This window comes from Sus scrofa, chromosome 4 (genome assembly GCF_054392235.1).
Source record: "Sus scrofa isolate SSC_HxYL_T2T_F1_AM1 chromosome 4, Sscrofa_HxYL_maternal_Yorkshire_Landrace_v2.0, whole genome shotgun sequence".
NCBI lineage: Eukaryota > Metazoa > Chordata > Mammalia > Artiodactyla > Suidae > Sus > Sus scrofa.
The window spans coordinates 95,910,689-95,931,682 of record NC_139386.1 but is presented as its reverse complement, the minus strand read 5'-3'; the positions used below and the strand labels follow the sequence as shown (position 1 = coordinate 95,931,682).

The 20,994-nt window shown below is 43.5% G+C and overlaps 1 long non-coding RNA gene and 1 pseudogene across 1 annotated transcript in view; one reads left to right on the top strand and one right to left on the bottom strand.

Annotated features, from left to right (window-relative positions):
- LOC146404037 (uncharacterized) overlaps nt 1-20,994 on the bottom strand; it is a 43,702-nt gene that overhangs the window by 7,498 nt on the left and 15,210 nt on the right. The window lies entirely within an intron of this gene.
- LOC100153241 (thioredoxin, mitochondrial pseudogene) lies at nt 971-18,355 on the top strand (annotated as a pseudogene).

The window sequence follows — 20,994 nt, the reverse complement described above, 5'->3', positions numbered from 1 at the left end:
CGAGGATTGTAGAAGTTGGGTCTGTAGGCACAAGATAAGCAATTCTATCCTTGACCTTTGTTGCAGCTACAAAGCCACCAGCCAGATACAGAAGCTCCAGGAACTGCATTTATTGGGCAAAACCACTGTCAGCCATGATTCCCTTTTACCAGAAAGGTGTGCGTCTGTTATGCTCGGCCCTCTGTGGTGTTCTGGGAACCTGACTGCAATGCAAGTGTGAAACTGTGGACTTCAGGATATTATGCATGAATCTGAGACAGAAAGACCCACAAGACAGGACATCAAGTCAAAGCTAATAAAACCTCCCAGATAGTCAGAATGAAGGACTGCACTGAGAAGGAGCCCAGGCATAAGGCAATAGAGGGAATAAGGGGAAAATATACATGAGCATAAAGGGTTTCAAATACTACTCAGCCATAAAGAAGAATAAAATAATGCTATTTGCAGCAACATGGATTGAACTAGAGCCTCTCATATTGAGTGAAGTAAGTCAGAAAGAGAAAGACAAATACCATATGATAGCACCTATACATGGAATCTAATATATGGAACAAATGAACCTTTCCACAGAAAACAAAATTATTGACTTGGAGAATAGACTTGTGGCTGCTAAGGGGGAGGGGGAGAGGGAGGAAGTGGGATGGATTTGGGAGCTTGGGGTTAGCAGATGCAGACTATTGCCTTTGGAATGGATTAACAATGAAAACTATGTTTAGTCACTTATGATGGAGGCTAATAATGTGACAAAAAGAATGTACACAGCATGTGTAACTAGGTCACCATGTTGTACAATAGAAAAAAAAATAATGTATTGGGGAAATAAAAAAAAAAGCATCAAGCTGAAAATCAAATAAATAAATAAATAAAGGGTTTAAAGTGGAGAGAGGATGTAGAATCTAATTTTTAAAAAAAAATGAACGAGTGCCTTGACAGGCTGTGCTGTGCATCCCTCTGCTCTCACTGCAGGGAAATGGCTCAGTGACTTCTCCTGAGGAGGTTCCTGGGGTCTGTAATCTCTGAGAAGCCATCTCAGAGTCGGTGGGCACCCCACGCCTCCAGGGCCCTGCAGACCCCACAGCTCATCACTAGTAACCTGACAGTAATATCCAATCAAGCCTGGTCAATATTCACTCACCAGAGTCTGTACAATGATCTTTAACATCCAGGATGGACCTGACTTTCGAGACCGAGTGGACAACAGTGAGATACAGGGGTTGTGGATTTCCATGCACAGTGGTGTGGGCCCTATAAGACCCTGGGGCCAAGGTTGCAGAAGGTGGTGGCCATGTAGCATAGAAAGACAGCCAAGGCCAAGGTGGATATTGATGACCCCACAGCCCTCACCCTGGAGCATGATCAGCAGTGACCCCTGTGCTGGCCATCAGAAATGGGGACGTGGAAAAGTTTGTGGGCATCCAGGATAAGGACCAGCTGGAGACACTTCTGAAGAAGAAGCTGATTGGAGTTCCCGTCGTGGTGCAGTGGTTAACGAATCCGACTAGGAACCATGAGGTTGCGGGTTCGGTCCCTGGCCTTGCTCAGTGGGTTAAGGATCCGGCATTGCCGTGAGCTGTGAGCTGTAGGTCGCAGACGCGGCTCGGATCCCGCGTTGCTGTGGCTCTGGCGTAGGAACCTCCATATGCCTCGGGAGCAGCCCAAGAAATGGCAAAAAGACAAAAAAAAAAAAAAAAAGAAGAAGAAGAAGAAGAAGGTGATTGGCTAAAAACCGGGGAAGCTTCCTGATTTCCCCTGCCTGCCTGGGCCCCGTGGTCCCAGGGACCCCATAGAACTCACAGCCCTTCTGTGCCAGCCCTTCCTACCTCTTCACTCTGACTGGCCTGTGCTTTGGAGACCAGGACTCCAAACACCAGAGCCTCCAGAGGGTGGCCACCAGAGGAGCAATGCTGCTGCCGAGCTGGAATGACCATCTTCCCACCCACTCCGATCCCTCTAGGGCCTGTGGCTGTGCTCCCAGGATGCTTGGACAGAGCGTGGGCCCGAGCTGGAATGACCATCTTCCCACCCACTCCGATCCCTCTAGGGCCTGTGGCTGTGCTCCCAGGATGCTTGGACAGAGCGTGGGGCCCGCCTGCAGCAACAGCTTGGTTTAATCTCCCTGGACCCTTCTGATCTGAACCCCAGGACCTGGCTCATCTGCTTCCTGCATTTTTCTTTCCTGCTGCTCTTTTGTAGAAAGAGAAAGAAGGAAAAAAGAAACCCAAACAAGTGAGAGTAATATATAATTCTCTCATCTCTTGTAGGTTGGTAATAAAGAACTTATGTGATCCCTTCTACCTCCCACTCTGAAGAACAGACCCTAGGCCTTGAAATAAATTACCCTCTGTCCACACCCTCTTTCCTCGCAAAGAGCCACCTGCCTCTTTCCTCCCAGAAACAAGGGCAGCGAACATGTGTCAAGCTAGGGGGATCCTACACACCCTTGATTCTGGAAGGCTGGAGACACTCCCCTGCCACACCATTACCAGCCCTTTCTCGGAGCAGTGGGCTTCGCCGCGAAAAAACTGGACCAATAAACCAGGGTTTTATTTCTTTTCAACAGTGGGGGAAAATAATGACACAAAAGAACTTATGTAAAAAAACAGAAACAAACCCACAGATTTCAAAACCAATCTTACAGTTACCATAGGTGAAAATACAAGGGGGAGGGAAATTGGGAGGCTGGGAATAACATATACACACTTCTGTATAAAATAGACGATTAACAAGAAATTACTGTATAGCACAGGAAGGCCTCCTCAATAGTATGTAATAACTTATATGGTAAAAAAAAGAATGGATATAGGAGTTCCTGTCGTGGCTCAGTGGTTAACAAATCCAACTAGGAACCATGAGGTTGCAGGTTCGATACCTGGCCTTGTTCAGTGGGTTAAGGATCCAGCGTTGCTGTGAGCTGTGGTGTAGGTCGCAGACGGGGCTTGGATCCCGAGTTGCTGTGGCTGTGGTGTAGGCCATTGGCTACAGCTCCAATTAGACCCCTAGCCTGGGAACCTCCATATGCCACAGGTGTGGCCCTAAAAAGACAAAAAAAAAAAAAAAAAAAAAAAAGAATGGATATATATATGTGTGTGACTGATTCACTTTGCTGTACATACATCTGAAACTAGTACAGGATTGTAAATCAATTACATGCCAATAAAATTAAAGTTTTATAAGTTAAACTAAAGTGGAGAGAGGAAAACCGAGCCTGGAAGAAGAGAGGGGCTTGATTTCACAGAAGCCCTGTGGCCTCGTGTTTGATAGGAAAGGTTCCAATGAAGTGATCAGTCCAGCTTGGAAAAGGCCTATGCACCGCAGGGTTTCCACAGTCACTTGGCACTAGGTGTGCCTCTGAAACTCTAGTGAGGTCCCCTGGATACTGCAGAGAAAAAAAAAAACTTAAGATGGAAGAGGTACTGCATGTTTTGAAATTGCAGAGAGAAATATAGATGAGTGTAGAAATTTTAAAAATTGGGGGCACTCTCATCGTAGCTTAGCAGAAATGAATCCAACTAGTATCCATGAGGATGCAGGTTCGATCCTGGCCTTGCTCAGTGGGCCGGGGATCCGACGTTGCCAGGAGTTGTGGTGTAGGTCGCAGACTGAGGATCAGATCCCTCATTGCTGTGGCTGTGGTGTAGGCCGGCAGCTGTAGCTCCAATTTGACCCCTAGCCTGGGAACGTCCATATGCTGTAGGTGTGACCCTAAAAAGCGAAAAAAGAAAATTTTAAAATTGAGTTGGACCATCAAGTTGCTTTTTTGTATAATTTTAGAAAGAGTTGTTTCAGAAGTGAATGAGAATAATGAATAAGTGACCAGAATTGGTAATAGCGTGCACAGACTATAGTTAACAGAAATTTTGGTAGTAAAGGAAAGAACAGAGATAGGTCGATAACATCTTGGAAGGCTTAATAGGTAGTAGAAAAATAAATTATGCTCTAAATGGCAGGGGTGTGTGTGTGTGAGTGTGTGTGTGAGTGTGTGTGTGTGTGTGTGTGTGTGTGTGTGTAATGCTGAAGGCCAAGAGTCAAAAGAAATTACGTGAAGAGTGAGAGTTACAAAAGATCAGATTAGGATCCTAAAGGCATCAGGAAAGGATGTGCTTTGGAGCAGAGGTAACATTAACCTTAAAGAAGAAGAGAAAGGCCTTGTCCTAGTAGCAGAGGAGCTGGGAATATAGGAAAAATAATAACACACCAAGTTCATGCATTTTGTATATATAATGTTTATTCCAAGCTGAGAAGCCCTGGGTTAGCCAGTAAAATATAGCTTCTCCGGTGGGTCGTAAGTCAAATACACTGTGGGTATTGATCTCCTTCCCTAAATCAACGGATGGTTCTTTGTACAAGGGGAAAAAAAAAACGGAGGCGGCAGAAGGTCAGGAGCAACCGTTCAGGCTCAGAATCCCCGAAATAAAATGGCTCAGAAGCGAGCGAAAGAAAACAAGTTGAGAGCACATTTATCTTGCTAGACTTCTGGATCGGAATGACATTTGGAGCACAGATTTGAATTCCACCCCCTAGATTCTTAATAAGAAAAATTTTATGTAAAAAATTTCAAATACGAATTTGAAAGAACGAAATTGTGCACACTTGTATACCCACCACTTAGAGTCAAGAAATGTTAACAACGTGCCTGAATTGTAAATATGATGTTGGTGTTTGTTTATCTGTATAAATTTATTGCTGAACCATTTGAAATGGAATTAGATATCAGGCTATTTAGGTGCTCAATACGCCAGCATACATCTCCTGTAGGAAAGCTCTCTTTTATAGAGCCTCATGCCTTTATTGCAGCTAGGAATGTTATCAGAAATACCCTGTTATCATGCAACCACCGAGCCATATGGTCAAACTTCTCAAACTGACCAACAGATGCTTTTACAGGGAGTTTTTTCAAACTAGAATCCAATCAAGGCTTGTGCACTACATTTGTTCTATAACTTTTGTCACTTTTAAACCAGAACAGCCACGCACACATCCTTTTTTTATCCCTGTGACGTAGGGATTTTGAAGAGATCTGAATAAGCACCTTATAAAATTACCACATTCCTGATGCTATGTCTCTTGTAGCATTGTCGCACGTGTTTCTATGTCTCCCATATTCCCTATATATTGGAAGTCTGGATGAAAGCCTTGATTAAATACAGATGAGACATTTTAGGCAAGGGTATTTCAAAGACTGTGCTGTTACTTCACATCGCCTCTCCAGGAGGCACACAGTGTCCAGGAGTCCACTATCAAGGTGGTAAGATTTGATGCCCAACAGCTCTCTTTATTTTATTTTATTTTATTTTATTTATTTATTTATTTATTTATTTATTTATTGGTCTTTTTGCTATTTCTTGGGCCGCTCCCACGGCATATGGAGGTTCCGAGGCTAGGGATCCAATCAGAGCTGTAGCCACCGGCCTACACCAGAGCCACAGCAACGTGGGATCCGAGCCGCATCTGCAACCTACACCACAGCTCACGGCAATGCCGGATCGTTAACCCACTGAACAAGGGCAGGGACCGAACCCACAACCTCATGGTTCCTAGTTGGATTCGTTAACCACTGCGCCACGACGGAAACTCCAGCTCTCTCTATTTTAAAGATACACGTAACCCTTTGCAAACATCAAGTAATCTATAGGATGATATTTAGCCTCACCCAAATATTCTATTTCCTAACAAACTTTCACCTAATGGTTCCAATATTCATTGATAATAACTGCTGGGATTATTTGAGGATGGCAAAATGATTTCTAGTGGTATCATCCCTTCTACGTTTATTAGTTGGTAATCTTCAGCAATACAATAGCTCCTCCTTTAAAAGGCAACATGGTAGTCATTTGGACTAGTCACCAATATTCTGTTTTCCTCTTCCTTCTGAGTACCTGATGAATGTATTAGTCAGCTTTTGCCTCAGTAACAAACAATCCAAAATCTTGTGCCTCATAATAACAAACATTTCTTGCTCACAGGCCTCTGATTTGCTTGAGGTTCAGCTCTTCTGGGCTTTGCTCCAGGCTCCAGATCAGAATCATGTGCCTCTCACACTAGGAGTCTGAATAAAGAAGCCGTGGCTCCTGGGGCAGGGTGGGGTGTGGGAGGCTGCTCTTTGTTTGCTGGATGGTACCAGCGTTAAAGAGAAAGTGAAAGCAAGAAACACTTCGTAAAGCCTCTGTTTCAGGCCAGTGTGCTGTCACTTCCACCCACAGGGCATCAGCCAGAGCAAGTCACTAAATCAGTAGAGGGAGGAAGCTTACACTGTTCCTAGGGAAAAGAGAGGAAATTTATTTCCTTAAAAAATCATACAATCTGCCATGGTGGAATTGAACTTTTCTGTCCTCTAAATTTGGACGTAACCATATAACTTGCTTGAGCCATGGAAATATGAGCAGGCATGTGATCTATCTCCCAGCACCTTCCTTTTCAGTGCCACAGAGACCAGCAGCTTTCTAAATTATTGAGTCTCTGTCACTTTGTGTCCCTAAGTGAAGACAATGTGGATGTCACAAACCTTGCTAATCCAAAATAGACATAGTGAAAGTGAAAAATAAACTCTCAAGGTTTTGAGGTTGTGGCATAACCTACCTGTCCAGACTAACACGAAGTGAAGCGTAATTATTTCTTTTTCATTACTAATCTTCAGAATAAGAAGTCGGTGTACTAGGAATCTCCACTACAGCAAAAAAAGCATTTATTTCCCCTCTCTCTCTCTCTCTCTTTTTTTTTTTTTTTTTGTTTTTCCTTTTCTTTTCTTTTCCTTGTTGTTTTGTTTTTTTTTTTTATTGTTATTGTGGATCAGACTTTTTATCGATATGATCAATCCCAAGCATCATCCTTTTGATGTTCATATTGTCCCAAACTTGGCCAGTGAGAATGCTTTCCTTTTAACAAGACCCCAATTAGACTTCAGAATTTCCTTCCATTCTGATAGAGTAAGAAATCTTAAGCTACTTAAATGTTCCTTGCTTCAAACCTAGAACTTGCCATTTCTCTAAGGAGCCTTGATTCTTTATAGTGAGAATGGTATTTTAGAAAACAGCACCTGAATGTCAGGTGTGCTCATTGCTACTGGAGGATATTGACGTCTAAGCTCTTTCATTGAACAGAGCGTATTCTCAAGTTTTCTCTCTCTCCCTGTCCCTCTCTACATAGGCATTTATGTATATGTGTATAGATAGATACAGATACAGATATATAGTAGACTTATAGATAATAATGCAGATAAATATAAATTACATCGATTATATTGTATACAATATATGCCATGTTTTATATAGATATGTGTAAATCATATCTTATATAAACTTGATATTTCCAAGAAAGATTTGATATTATAGAGTTCCCCCATTACCTGCTCTGTTTTTATATTCTTTTCTCATACACTAAAAGATGAGGATCCTAACATCATTAATGGTTTGTCTTATTTGCTTTATTCTAAAACACACATACAATAATTTCAAAGTGGCAACATCAACAATAAAACTACTGAGTATAGTTTAAGATTCACTTGAGTTCTTTATGTCCTTAGAATACCTGCTACCAAAAGATGGACTCTGTGAGTCAAAGTCCCCTGTGTGAAAGAAATATTTCTTTAACATGTAGTTATGTTATCTGTTAGATGTGCAATTTGGTTAATTGGTTACAGTTTTTAGTCGAGAAGAGGAGATGTGTGCAACTTCTCTTCACCTAAACTAAACCGTCCTCACCTGCCATGGAGCTGGCTGTAAAAAAAAGTTAGATATTTAATATCCCTGCACCAATTTAAAAGAAAAATCCTTCATCATTATAACTCCTGAGCCAGATCTGGAAGATTGGACTGGCGTGTGTAGAATTGCCAGGGAGGAGGACATGACTGCGGGGAAGACAGAAAGAATCAGTGGAGAGAAGGTAACAGGAGAGAGTGACAGCTCAAGAGAAGAGGCAGGAACTAGCTGTGACTTGGAAGGGAAAGGTTGGTTATGGACCGTAGTACTGTGAGCATCCTCCAAACAAAACTGAAGAAAACTGAGTCAGACCTTCACATCTGTAGGCAGGCTCAATCGCTTCCAATCTAACAAAAGCTCAAACAGTGGGAAATGCACTTACTTAACCCACCACGGAAAAGCAACAATAGTAACAACTGATTCATTTACAGGGTACTGTTCTAATGATTCACCTCCACTGGCTCCTTTAATCCCTCTGATGGCAACTCTAGATGATGGGTCCTACGATTATTTCCATTGTACTGATAAGGAACCCGAGGCTGAGAGAGGTTTTATAACTTACCTGAAGGCACAGAGATAGTGAGTGGCAACGGAGTCTAGTCCAACATCTAACACATCATAAGAAGCTCTTCCCCCAAGAGTCATGTATTTGGCTCTTAGAAAATTAAATGCTTATTTGGGACAAGTGAGATTCCATATGGCCAGTATAAACTGGTGATAAAAATTTTATATAAAAGGAGCCCTCCAACCAGTTTCCATTCCAGTTCAGCCACTTAATCCCTATGGAGTAATTTTCTTGTTTAGAAACCACACTCTTCCCCAACACCACAACTCAAATATCAGGCTGTGACAACCGATTTAAGCACAGACTCCACTTGATCGTAGTATACCTGTGATCGTAGTATACCTGTGATCGTAGTATACCTGATCGATGTATACCTGTGAGCATACATCCTAGAAGTGGGAAAATTATGAGATCTCAGAGACCAGTTTGGGGTGCCTCCGTAACCCCCAATTTTTATTTGTTTTCGCTTTCTAGGTTTTTGGTTATTTACTTTGTATGTATAAGTTTAGCCTCTTTCAACACAGGGGCTCTCAGTTTCTCTTCTATTCAAGTATTTAAACCTTAGCTCCAGGTTCACGACATGGTTTTAGTTTCTAAAGTCTCTGATCTCCCTGAGCTAGTTTTATAAGCCAGATAAGGACCTCAGGGCGCTCCACTGACAAATCTTACAGTTCAAGGGCAGTCTGCCACATGGGAGGTAAGAAATGAAAATGAAAAAATTCCATGGATATAAAGTGAATGCCCTCTTCCTCTGGACTCTCAATTTAAAATCATGTCATTGGAACTTATGGCCTTTATTGTTTATTCTCTTTTTATATCGAGCACAAGAGTTTAAGTCAAGAGCCTACAAACATCTGTCCTTGGCTCTCATCCAACACCTGGGCTACTATCAGGCAGTTGAGCCTAGCAGAGAAAAAATAAACAAACAAATGAATGCATGTGTGCGTGAATGAAGTAACCATTGTTCTAGTCTTTTTGATCGTTGTTAATATCATTATTCAACCTGAGGCCATGATTGCAGGAAGGGTAGAAAGGACCTGGAGAGAAAAGGGAGAGGGTCACCGATCAAGAGAAAAGTCTAGCTGGAGTTCCCTGGTAGCCTAGCAGTTAAGGATTTGGCATTGCCACTGCTATGGCTCGGGTTCGATCCCTGGCCCAGGAACTTCTGCATGCCATGGGCGCCGTCAAAGAAAAAGAGAGAGAGAGAGAGAGAGAAAGCTAGCTGATCACAATTTGCAGAGAATAGAATCATCTGAAAAGGTTTGCTGATATCAGCAGTTTATTAATCCAAGTGATGCCAGAAAACCCAAAGGTCGCAGTGGATTTTTGGTACGTACTCCAGTCTGATGTTAGTGTTCCTGCTGGGCAACTCCCCTTCAAGCAGTGACAGATGTGTGGCAGTTCCATCCTCAAGACCTGATTTCTAGCATCACCGCTGGTGTCAATATCCAACAGTCAGGTAAGGAAAAAGACAGAGAAGAAAGAGCATCTGCTTTTTCACCACCTCAGCCTGTACAAGATCCATATCACATCCACACCTGTGCCATTGAAACCCAGCCCCATCTAGATATGAGGCAGTTTGGAAAGGTGACTCCTGGAAGAGGGGGCATGAACTTTTGGTGGGAAGTTAGCTTCCTGTGCGGTGATAACTCTAGGAGGGCTCATCGGGATCATGTCCTGAAAATACTTGTTTAGGGAGAGAAATGGCACTGGGAAAGAAGTCAAAGGGAAAAAGATCATAGGCTACCATCTCTCAAAAATCCTAGATGTGGCCAGAATAAACTAGCCTGAGCCAAATTTGTGCCATCATTTCCAGAAGACCACGCCTCTCTTCTTTAATGCCTTGCTCCCTTCTGACATTCAGACAGACATTCTTTCAGTGCTTTCACGGTGACCCCAAGCTCTTTGGTTGTTGTTGTATTTTGTTTTGTTTTGTTTTTTTTCCTGGCCTTTTTGCCTCTTCTAAGGCTGCTCCTGCAGCATATGGAGGTTCCCAGGCTAGGGGATGAATCGGAGCTGTAGCCGCCAGCCTACGCCACAGCCACAGCAACGCCAGATCTGACCCGCGTCTGCAACCTACGCCACAGCTCACGGAAACGCCAGATCCTTAACCCACTGATTGAGGCCAGGGATCGAACCCACAACCTCATGGTTCCTAGTCGGATTTGTTAGCCACTGAGCCACAACAGGAACTCCAACCCCAAGCTCTTTGGACCCTTCTCCTTAATGGCAGTTCTGCTCCATTCTCTCAAAACATTGCTAGATCACCAGCTAAACAAGAGCTAAATTGGACAAAACTGAATTGAATCCTATCTGTAATTTATTTGCTTTTTTTTTTTTTTTTTTTTTTGGTCTAAAAATAGAGCCGCATCTTCCGCATATGGAGATTTCCAGGCGAGGGGTCGAACCCCCGTGGCAACTTGGGTTCTGAGCCATGTCTGTGATCTACACCACAGCTCACGGCAAGTCTGGATCAACTCACTGAGTGAGGCCAGGGATCAAACCTGAGTCCTCATGGATACTAGTCGAATTTGTTTCCTCTGAGCCACAACAAGAACTCCATATTTGCTTTTTCTGGGGTCGCTCCCTCGGCATATGGAGGTTCCCAGGCTAGGGGTCGAATCGGAGCTGTAGCCGCCAGCCTATGCCAGAGCCACAGCAACTCGGGATCCAAGCCGCGTCTGCGACCTACACCCCAGCTCAGGGCAACACCGGATCCTTAACCCACTGAGCAAGGCCAGGGATCGAACCTGCAACCTCATGGTTCCTAGTCGGATTCGTTAACCACTGAGCCACGACGGGAACTCCCATATTTGCATTTTTTAAAAGTCCTTGTTTTTATAACCTAAGACGGTGGAAACTTTGACCCCATGAAAGTGATGTAATCCTCTTATCACCATCCAATTTGGGAGAAATGTGACAGGGAGCTAGTCCATTGGATCAATCACAGTGCACAGGACACATCAATCACAGTATGCAGCTTACTCTAAGAATGAAGACAACCCACTAATAAAATAGTAATAAATAATAATAAAATACTAAAGCTAATAAGATCTGTCATTATCGTAGCACTTAATGGTTTACAAAGCCCTGTAATGTACGAATCCAAAGAGGAGTATGGGGAGTTTCTGTTGTGGCTCAGCACGTTAAGAAACTGACTAGTAACCATGAGGATTTGGGTTTGGTCCCTGGCCTCACCCAGGAGGTTAAGAAAAGTGCGATGCTGTGAGCTGTGCAGATAGGAGTGCGGCCCTAAAAAAGACAAAAACAAACAAACAAACCAAAAAAAAACCCCAAAAAGCCCGGAGTATGAAATAGGTAAAATATATGATCTCCATTTTACTGATGAGGAAACTGAGACTCAGAGAAACTACATGACTTTCCTGAAGTCATACAACTCGTACAGAGCAAGTTAAAGGTTAAAGCCACAATGCTTTGATTCCCAATTCAGTACTCTCGTAATTCGGAGGCAATGGGCCCTTTCTTTCGATGTCCAATGTCCCCTGGGCATTTAGAAGTCTCTGCCTTTCAGATCATCTTCCAGCCAAAAGTAGCCCGTTTACCTGTTTTCCATTCGAGACCCATTTCCTTATTTTCTCTTCTATTACCTCTCGGGCCATGTTCTGATTATCCTCTTTCTCCATCTTGATTATTTTCTGATGATCAGTTATTGGGGGCAGGGATTGGAGGGGGGAAGTTTCATATTTTGATTGAAGTACCATGACCGATGTTACTGCGCTTTCATATTAAGGCACAAGAAAGCTTTCCACAGTTATTGCTGTCCTTCCCAAACACCTTTGCTGACCCCAGGGCATGACCCCGGGGCAGTCATGCACATTCTCCCTCCACTTTTTCTTTTTCTTTTTTTTAATCATGAAAGCTGACTGAACAAGCACTATACCAACAGCGCTGAATCGTGGCAGAAAAGCAGGTGAAGACCTATGACCTGACACCTACGGTTAAAAGAGGCCTGTAGTGATAAGCTTCAAAATGGGAATAGATTTGTCCTCAGAGTCCCATGCAAATCCGGTCTGTTACACAGCAGGGCGTGTGTGGATTTGCCAGGAACTAGGCTCAGGAGGAAATCTACTTCATTTACTCCATTTTCCCACAATCTCTACTTTGTTCAAGACACTCTGTTTAACCTCATCCATATCCCTGCCTCCTTCCCACAGCCCTAATTCCTGTGCCTATTTGTCCCACAATAATCTCTGTTCTCCTTGGCTTTCCTTTCTTTTGTTCATTTCATTTTCCAGATTATTTCCTAATCGGTCATGCTTGATCTTGATATTTCTGCCCATTGCTTCCTCTCAAAATATACCATATTAAGGTTCTAAAAGTTTTTTCTCTCCTGTCAGCTGCTCTAAAATTGAAGATAAGCTTATAGGACTGCAGTTGGCAAGCTACAGGCCAAATCCAGCCCGTGGTCCATTGTCGTAAGGGTCCCGAGGTAAGAGTGGTTTTTTGCATGTATAAAAGATTGTAAATCCAGAGATGAATAGGCCACAGAGACAGAAGGGCCCCTAGAGACTAAAATATTTACTATCTGACCTTCTAGAGAAATAGTTTGCCTGCCCCCATTCTAGATTCTGAAGAATGTTGGGTATCTCATCCACGGCTATCCTCAGTAATCTTGGTGATTCTTCGAGATTCTCTACCCAGTTTTAAAATAGAGAACACTGGGAAGTATCTGTCATGGCTCAGCAATAACGAACTTGACTAGTATCCATGAGGATGCAGGTTTGAGCCCTGGCCCTTCTCAGTGGGTTAGGGATCTGGCATTGCCATAAGCTGTGGTGTAGGTCACAGGAGTGGCTCACATCCCAAGTTGTGTCGCTGTGGCACAGGCCAGCAGCTGCAGCTCCAATTCAACCCCTATCCTGGGAACTTCCATGTGCCATGGGTGCAGCCCTAAAAAGCCAAAAAAAAAAAGACACTATATTTCAGGGCCACCAACTGCAAAAAGGAACTGGAACCCAAGGCCCCTAATGTCTTCCTTCAGGCCACAGGATCATTACCAGAGTTTAGGACATCTATTTTTTAATCTCCATTTGTTGTTTTAGGGGGAGAGTATTTTTGGTCCTAGAGAGCAGCTCCTCACACCATGGGCTTTGCATTCTTTTCTCTCTCTTTTTTTTTTTTTTTTTTTTTTGTCTTTTTAAGGGCTGCACCTGCAGCATATGGAGGTTCCCAGGCTGGGGGTCAACTCGGAGCTATAGCCGCCAGCCTTTACCACAGCTTTGGCACCACCAGATCCTAGCTGCATCTGCAACCTACACCACAGCTCACAGCAATGCCATTTCCTCAACCCACTGAGCAAGGTCAGGGATCAAACCTGTGTCCTCATAGATGCTAGTCAGATTCATTAACTGCTGAGCCACAACAGGAACCCCCTGTCTTTACATTCTCAGTGTTTCTGGCCTACTTTGGAGAACCAGCATCCTTCTCTCCAACCAGGACAGTAAGAGAGAAGCAGGCGAGGTGGACCAGCACACAAGGCAGCAGGTAGGTCATCCAGGAGGAAAAGGCTCTGACTCGTGTAGCCTCCTAGAGCATCCGAGGTGGTGATGACTGGATCTCCCCAAGCCGCACCAAGATTGAGACTGACTGATATCCTTCCCACACCTGAACCACCTCCTGGCTCTGCTCCTGACCCTGCTGGCAGGGTGAGGTGTCACTGGAGAACTGAAGAGCCTGGGAGGCCATGACAGCAGTGTCCCTGGGGTACTGATGGGTGTGCTGCTTGTACTGCCAAGGCTGGCTGCTGCTCAAAGAGAAATATCAGTACCAATGTGTGCATGAGTCTATAACAGCATATCTCAGGAAAGCCTCCACTACAAACCCTAACCATTATGGGAGGAAATGTGCTCTCTGCTGGCAAAACAGGATGAAAGCAAGATAACAGACAACCAACAACATGCCGAACAAGCTTTAGAGGCAAGACCTACTGAACTGTAGGCATACACCGGCTGTAGAGCAAGCTAAACTTGCTTAGCCACCGGCTGTGAGCTTAGATTTAGGAGACAAATAAAAATAGTAACAAACATACCAATGATAAGGTAGAAGGAGAGAGGCCCTTTCTAGAACACTGCTCTTACTAGAATGTAAGATATCCACAGTGATTTTCACCTTCGAATACATTTTTATTAAACCTTTGTGACCTGCTAAGCTTTAAAGCACAGGCAGGATAAGACACTTGTTCAGGATCACATGGTTATAAAAGGACAAGACAGAGAAAAGAAGAACAGGGAAAGATGCCAGAAAGAAGAGCACACATGCAATTAAACAGACACGGTGGTAGTAACGAATCCAACTAGTATCCATGAGGATGCGGGTTCAATCCCTTGCCTCACTCAGTGGGTTAAGGATCTGGCAGTGCCATGAACCGTGGTGTAGGTCGAAGATGTGGCTCGGATCTGGCATTGCTGTGGCTGTGGTGTAGGCTGGCAGCTACAGCTCCAATTCAGCCCCTAGCCTGAGAGTTTCCATATGCCACCAGTGCAGCCCTAAAAAGACACACACACACACACACACAAAATACATGCCAGGCAATTTCTCCTTTTTTTTTTTTTTTTTTTTTATCTGCCTCCAACTTTGAATTTCTAGTTTTCTGATATTCTCAGCCTCCTGGGATACACCTAACCATGACTATGTGATAAGAGGTATTCCTGTCTGAGGGTGGGGGCTACAGAAGGAAGAAATTAAGCAAAGGAAAATGGACCACCAAAATTTCGCTGGCCTCCGAGTGTCCACCCTTTTCCTTCACTGTGACCATCTCTGCAGGGAGGAACGTGTAATACCCCTGCCTCCAGGTTTGCAAGTCTCTGGTGCTATCAGTAGTGAAAATACAACCTAAAATTGGTAAAAATCACTTTGGAAAGCAATCAAGTCTACCCTGATGAGGTTGACTAGGAATATAACCTATGACTCAGCAGCCTTACTCCCGAGAATAGAATCTGAACACTCTTGCACCATGAGATACTAGAATAATCCAGCAACACTGGTTATAAGAGAAAAACCTGGAAACACACCAAATGTCCATCAAAGGCAGGGTGAACTAATAAATTGTGGTATGTCTGTGTCATAGGGCACTGTACATCAATGAACATAAATAAACTTTGTATGTCTAAGAACACGGATAAATCTCAAAAAATATAATGATGCGGGAACCAAAACGGCACAAAAGGATATGTGTCCACTTACATATAGTTAAAAATAACCAGAGCCAGGTAACATATTATTTAGGGATAGCTATAAAGGGTGCTAAGGGGGTTATCTGCTACCCCTGGAGGCTGGAAGAGGGGTACAATTGAGGTTGTTCCCTGAAGAGTCTTCAGAGAAACTGGCAGTGTTCTCATTTTAAGCTAGCTGGTTGGAACTTGGGTGCTTATTTTATGACCATAATTATACATTTTAAACTGTTCCTAAATTGTATATACATCCTTGGCTATGAATAATTTATTTCACAATAAAATATTAATGTAACCCAAATGCGCATGGGGCCCTTAGGGGAGCCCCTGTTCTTACTCCACACTGAGCCCAGTAAGAGTACCAGTGTCAACCTTGACCATAGTAGAAATTTTATTAAAAGTTTTTGCAGAGTTCCCGTCATGGCTCAGTGTTTAACAAACCCAACTAGCTTCCATGAAGACGTAGGTTCGATCCCTGGCCTTGCACTGGGTTAAAGATCTGGCATAGCCATAAGCTGTGGTGTAGGTGAAAGATGTGGCTCAGATCTGGCGTTGCTGTGGCTGTGGTGTAGGTGGCCGATGGCTACAGCTCTGATTTGACCCCTAGCCTGGGAACCTCCATATGCCTCAGGAACAGCCCTAAAAAGCAAAAAAAAAAAAAAAAAGTTTTATGGAGATGGAGTGTTATATACTATGGAGCACAGGCAAAACTTAAAACTTTCCCTTTAGTCATCTCCATTCTCCCTTCTTTCTGCCAAAATGCTTTCTCCTTCTCAAATGTCCATTTCCTCCAAAGCCTTTAAGAAGCCCATCTAGAAACTATGACAATCAATTCTTGCCACCTCACATACTCAACTGTTTCAGCCAGCCCTTGCCCCCGCCCCAAGCATGATGGGGGGGGATTTATTGATACAGAATTTTGAATCTCATCAGAAAACTGTTGACTACCACAACAAACTAATTTCAGAAAAGAAAAAGCAGAGATAAGCAGATGAGATCCGTCCCTGCCAAAACAGAGTAAAAAGCAAAGGGTACTGACAAGTAAAAGAGGTGCTGAAGATCTTAGTGATTGGCAAAATTAGTTTCACATCATGAGAAACAGAATAGGTCCAATCATTTGTTCGCTTTTTTTTTTTTTTTTTTTTTTTGATCTTTTCAAGGCACATGGAAGTTCCCGGGCTAGGGGTTAAATCAGAGCTACAGCCACCAGGATCCCAGCTGTATCTGTGACCTACATCACAGCTCACGGCAACACCAGATCCTTTTTAACCCACCAAATGGGGCCAGGGATCGAATCCAAGTCCACATAGATGCTCGTTGGGTTCAACACCACTGAGCCACAAGATGAATTCCTGTTCACTCATTCTTAGTTCATGGTTTCATTCCATTTTTTCAGTGAGAAAATAGAAGCCATGGATGTGGAAGCCCCACATCTTCTTACCTACACACCTGACTATTCGCCTGCACTCATCACATCCTTCCTTCTGCTAAGCAGAAAGGGACACTCCTTCCATCAAAGCTCATCCTTTGCCTGGGGTTCGGGACTCCATCTCTTCTTAAGCCCTAGAGGGCTTCAAGCCTTACACGAGCTCTTTCCTCCCCTGAACCTCCAACATCTCCCTCGCTCCTGCATTATCTTCATTGGTATACAAACATCTTAAGAAGTTATCTCTCCTTAAGAATATAACAAGAGTTCCCATTGTGGCTCAGCAGTAATGAACCCGACTAGAATCCATGAGGATGCAGGTTTGATCCCTGGCCTCATTCAGTGGGTTAAGGATCTGGCATCGCCGCGAGCTGTGGTGAAGCTTGCAATCATGGCTCAGATCTGGTGTTGCTGTGGCTGTGGTGTAGGCTGGCAGCCGCAACTCTGATTAGACCCCTAGCCTAGAAACTTCCATATGCCACAGGCATGGCTCTAAAAAGACAAAAAAAAAAAAAAGAACAACAATAATCCTTCATTGAACGCATCCCTCCATAGCTACCAGTCCATTTCTCAGCTCTCTTTCATAGCCAGACTTCTGGAAAGGCTCTTTAAACACATTACCTCCACTTCCAGAATTCTCATTCAGTTATGTGCTACTAAAATCTAGCCTCTGACCTCACCGCTCAGTGAAACTATTCTGCAAAGTTCCATGGACACTTCTAGGTCATTTTACTGACTTTCTCATGGTAACAATTCTTCTTCCTTGAAACACTTTTGTCTTTTGCTTCCAAAACCCACTCTCTCTCTTCATGGCCATTTCTCCTCAGTTTTCTTGGATGGTTCCTCCTCCTTTACCCAAATTCCAAATCGTGGAGGTCCACAGAACTTGTCTAAGCACTCTTTGCTCTTCTCTCTACATTTTCTTCCCTAAATAACCTTATCAATTTCCACACCTCTACATATGATCTCTAGGCGGAGCCCTCTTCAATTTACATGTAAAGAAGCCTCTGAGTTCTTCCGAGCTTAAAGCTCACATTCAGGTACCTGCCTGGAGCCTTCTCTTGGAAAATGTCCACACATCTCCAATGTAAATGGAATTCTCCATTTTCTCTTGAGGCTATTTCTTTCTCCTTTTTCCAACTCTTCCCAGGTCAATCCACGGCAATCCATTACTCCAGTGAGAGACCTCCTTGGTTCCTTTCTTTCCTTCCTCATTCACGTCGACAAAATCTGATCAATGTTTATCTTTAACATCTAATCTCAAAACCTGTATTCCTCTGTCTTTACACCTTTGCATTATTCCAAGATAATGTCTTCTTCTTCACTGCTAATGGTACTGCGACAGCTCCTCATTCAACCCCTAAGTCCTCCCGTCTGAACTCCTAACTACAGGTGACATCTCTGTGTGATCTCACACCTGTGTCTCTCCAGGGTGCCCAGCTCCTTCTACTCCACCCACAGGGGCCTCATGCTGCCGTAACCTGGAGTATTCAACTCCCTAGTTCTCCCCTGTGTCACCAACTGGAAGAGGCTTGTGGTTCATCTTACCCAAAGTAGCTCCATCCATCAGTCTCCATGTCAGTCTCTTACTGCCTTCTACCAAACTAATTACAAACGATAGCTACTTCATCTAGGTACTTTTCTGCTGCACTCCTTTTTATCAGTCTCTCGTGCTTGAATACACACATCATGAGGGTCAGCACCTCCTATGTCTTGTTTATCATTATTCTCCCAATTGCAAGCACAGTGACTGGCATCAAATCGTGGCCAGGCATATCGACAGAAGCAAGATAATGACAAATTCCTCAAAAGCCCACAATAAAATAACCTCAGTGTAAATGAATGTATCACCTCTTATGTGTCAGCCTTTGTGTTGGGGAGACAGAAATAAGAGATAAGGAAATAGGGCATGATGAATAGCATGACGGAGGTACACACACACATAGGGGGTGACAGACAGACAAAGTTAGGGACCCGATCTAGATGGGAGCAGCTGGGAAGATAAGGCAAGAAAGGCTACACAGAGGAGTCTGACATTTCAGAAGATGTTTTAAGTCAACAAGTGAAGAAAGGGAGGAAGGTCATTCCAAGTGGAGTAAAGATATCAATCTGAGAAGACTCTTCTCCATCAGATGCCTCCAGCTGGAAGTGGGTGAACCCAGGTTCTGCTTACACTCTACCTCCTAAACCCCCAGTGAAACAAATGTGCCACACTTCAAAATGTCATCTCATCCCAACCCTCCACCTCCAGGAAGTACTGTCAAAATAAATTTCAGGAACATCTACTTAAAAAGACAAAGTCAACACACCTGTAAGATGCACAGATTTCAAGCCAAAGTAACAACTTGGAACGCACTATCTGCAGGCAAGTTTGCTACACTAACCTGAATGAGACACACCTGAGATGATGGCTGTTCTGTCATAATATCACTTCCTCCATGCTCAGCGAAGGCAGAGAACAGCCCAGAACTAGGTGGTCCAGGAACCTTTTGGATTGTGTGTGTTAATGGCAGAGAAGTTTCCATGGCTGTGCTTTTTAAAGTTTCTCTGTCAAATATTTAGAGTTAAAAAAAAAAAAGGCAGGTAAGTAATATTAACCAGAATCTGAGTATAATCGTTAGTTTCTAAGATCTGTGGATTCACAGGTGTCACTTCTGAGTTACATTCAGTTAAATATTTAGTTAGATTTAAAGTGGCCCCAAAAATTTAATTAAAAAATCAATCAATAAATGAATAAAACACAAAAGTTAAAATTAGGAGGACCTTTAGGAATAATCTTCTTCACCCCCTCACTTTATAATTGAGGAGACTTAGGACTGATAGAGTAAGACCATACATGCAATCAAGGTGTCTGTGGTGGTTAATCTTATAAGCCAGGAGTTCCCATTGTGGCTCAGTGGTAACGAACCCATCTAGTATCCATGATGGCACAGGTTAAGGATCCCCTGGCCTCACTCAGTGGTTAAAGATCTGGCATTGCCGTGAGCTGTGGTATAGGTCTCAGACACAGCTCAGATCCCGTATTGCTGTGGTTGTGGTGTAGGCCAGCAGCTGCAGTTATAATTCAACCCCTAGCCTGGGAACTTCCATATGCTGCAAGTGTGGCCCTAAAAAGCAAAGAAAAAGAAAAGATAAGAAAAGAAAAGAAAAGAAAATCAATTTTATGTGTCTACTTGACCAGGCCAAGGCATGCCCATATTTTTGGTGAAACATCATTCCTGACTGTCTCTGTGAAGGTGTTTTTGGATGAGATTAACACATGAACCTGTAGCCTGAGTAAGGCAGATGGCTGCTCCCACTGTGGCAGGCCCCTTCCAACCTGTTGAAAACCTGAATAGAATAAAAGGCTAAGGCTAGGAAAGAATTCTTCCTCTCTGTCTCAAGCTAGAACATCAGTCTTCTCCTGCCTTTGAATTTGGACTTGGACTGGAACTAGATTATCTGTTCTCCTGGGTCTGGACTTCTCAGCCTCCATAATCACATAAGCCAGGTCCTAATAATCAAGCAATCAATATCCCTCCATCTCTGTACAGACACACACACACTACACATCCTATTGGTTCTGTTCCTTTCAAGAATCTTGATGAATACAAGGGAGTCACACACCCTACCTCGATAGCCTCTTCCAACCACCAAAGTCCCAGGGTCCAAGTCAAACACCACCCATTAGCAGCATTTTCCACCTGGGTGCTGCCAGTTTCCTGTGTGACTCTGTGTCCACAGATATGGCCTGTCCCGAATCCTGCCTTCCCTCTCTTTCTTAAAATAATTGAGGTATAGTTAATTTACAATATTATATTAGTCTCATACAACATAATGATTCAATATTTTTATTATATTTACTTATTTATTTATTTGCTTTTTAGGGCCGCCGCACCCGTGGCATATGGAGGTTCCCAGGATAGGGGTCAAATCAGAGCTACAGCTGCCAGCCTACGCCACAGCCACATCCATGCCAGATCTGAGGCACATATGTGACCTACACCACAGCTCTTAGCAACGCGGGATCCTTAACCCACTGAGCGAGGCCAGGAATTGAACCCACAACCTCAGGGTTACTAGATAGATTAATTTCTGCTGAGCCGCAATGGAAATACCTCAATTTTTTTATAGATTATA